The 2,290-nt window shown below is 42.1% G+C and overlaps 1 pseudogene; it reads left to right on the forward strand.

Moving 5' to 3' along the window:
- The first annotated feature begins 1,335 nt into the window (after positions 1 to 1,335).
- Positions 1,336 to 1,905, forward strand: LOC123255936 (annotated as a pseudogene).
- Positions 1,906 to 2,290: the final 385 nt, after the last annotated feature.

Consider the following 2,290-nt stretch of genomic DNA (forward strand, 5'->3'; position numbering starts at 1 on the left):
ATCTATGGATCCTTTCAATGTCTATATTGCCCTCTTGTTGTAGGACTTCAGGGAAGTTTTGCTGAATAATTTCTTTTAGTGTGGAGTCCAAATTTCTATTAATTTCTGCTTTTTTCAGGAAGACCAATGATTCTCAAATTGTCTCTTCTAGACCGGTTTTCTTGGTCTGTCACTTTCTCTGAGATATTTCATGTTTCCTTCTATTTTATCCACCTTTTGACTTTGTTTTATTTGTTCTTGCTGTCTTGTGAGATCATTGGCTTCTAATTGCTCAATTCTAGCCTTTAGGGATTGGTTTTCGGCTATAATCTTTTGGTTTTCCTTTTCAATCTGGTCATTTCTGATGTTCAATTTGCTTATCAGTTCATTTGATTTCTGAGCCTCACTTTCCAATTGCAAAATTCTGCCTTTTAAACTATTATTTTCTTGCCTGATTTCCTTTTGAGCTATTTCCCATTTCTGTAGCCAAATCTTTTCCAACTTTTTCGTCATCTCAAATTTGAACTCTTCAAGAGCTTGTGACCAGTTTTCATTATTTTGGGAGGGTCCAGATGCTTGTTTGTTCTCCTCTTCTGTTTGCTTGGTTGTCTGGATTTTCTCTGTGTAAAAGTTGTCAAGTGTTAAAGATTTCTTCTTCTTGTTGTTAATCTTTCTGTTTTGGCCTTCCTGATTCTGGGTTGCTATTGTTAGCCCAGCCTGTTCTCAGCTTTATCCTCTTGCTCCGGGTCTGTCTGCGCTCAGGGTCTGTCTGCGCTCTTTTGGCTCCTGAGGTCTCAGGTCTGGTTGTTTTCAAGGTCAATCCCCCTGGTGGACCCCCTTGCTTGATCTTCTGCTGGAGGCTCCTTTACAGGTCTCAGGGAGCTGCTTCCACAGTCATATACCTGTCTGCACTGGTTCCCCACTCAGGGTTTCAGAGCCTATGTCCGCCTCCACCCGCATCCATGCTCAAAGTCTGTGTGCGTTCTTTAGCCTTTTGGGGTCCTAAGTCTTGCTGCTCTCAGGAACAGGCCCTGGAGCTGCCAATGACTCAATGGGTGCCCCAAACTTGCTCTATTTCTCTCCAGCTGGCTTTGGTGTTGTAGGTGGTGTGTGTGTGTGGGGGGGCGGGGTTGCTCAGCTCATGATTTAGTGAGAGCTGTTTCACCCCTTTATAGCATGGAAATGCCCCAATTCCACGTACCTTCCATGCTGCGCCTTGTTGTGGGGTCCCTCCGTTCGTCTGGATTTGTTTTTATGTCCCCTTGAGGAGTCCTGTATGTTTTGGTTAGGAGAGGTCAAGCACTGCTTTTTACTCTGCTGCCATCTTAACCAGAAACCCTTGCCTCATTCTTACAGTGCTGTCCACTGCATTACCCATCCATCATGACAGGGAGGCACTGTGCCACCCTAGTGTCTCTCTGTTGGTTGGCTGGCTTCCTTGGCTACCCAGTTCTCATTTTCCTAATCTCCCAACTGCCGTATTGTGGTTTCAACATCATAGATCACTTTCTGTGTGACATAGATCCACTGATAGCCTTCTCCTGTGCTCCAGCACCTATTACTGAGCTGGTCTTCTATACTTAGAATTCCCTTGTCCTCTTTCTCTCCATTACATATCACGTCCTCACACCATATACCTTGGTGCTTAGAGCTGTGTTTCAAGTGCCTTAAGCAGCTGGTTGGCAAAAAGCCTTCTCTATATGTGGATCTCATCTGACAGTAGTGTCTCTGCTCTATGGAACAGTCATGGCATTGTATGTGAGCTCAACATATGGCATCCCAACTTTGATGCAAAAAATTATCACTTTGGTATGTTCAGTAATGATTCCATTCTTAAACCTCCTAATTAATAGTCCGCACAACAAAGACATGAGATGCTCCCTAAAAGAATTCTTATATGTCATGAGAAGTATCCAACGTTCATGAATAGGCTTTGTTTGACTAAGAGACTCCAAGCATTAATTTTCTAATAAAGTCAAGTAAGAGAATTATGACTTTTCCTAATACTGCTCCAACTTTCACTTTGAGGTGATAAAGATAGAGACTTTTCTCTGGGATAACTACCAACCTTAAATTCTTTCCTACTCTGATCTAACTGAATCTAGTTTATGGAATTTCAACATCTATGTTGCAATTATCTTAATTATCTGAGTCATTTGGAAGGGAGTGACTGTGTATATGTGGAATCTCTATCCCTTTCTCTATCACCATCTCCATCTATCTCTCTCCCATCATCTTTATCAATATCTATTGATCATCGCTCTCTATAGAATTCATGTATATAACCCAAGATATCTTTGATTAGTGGGAG

Source organism: Gracilinanus agilis, unplaced genomic scaffold, assembly GCF_016433145.1.
Source record: "Gracilinanus agilis isolate LMUSP501 unplaced genomic scaffold, AgileGrace unplaced_scaffold54217, whole genome shotgun sequence".
Classification (NCBI taxonomy): domain Eukaryota; kingdom Metazoa; phylum Chordata; class Mammalia; order Didelphimorphia; family Didelphidae; genus Gracilinanus; species Gracilinanus agilis.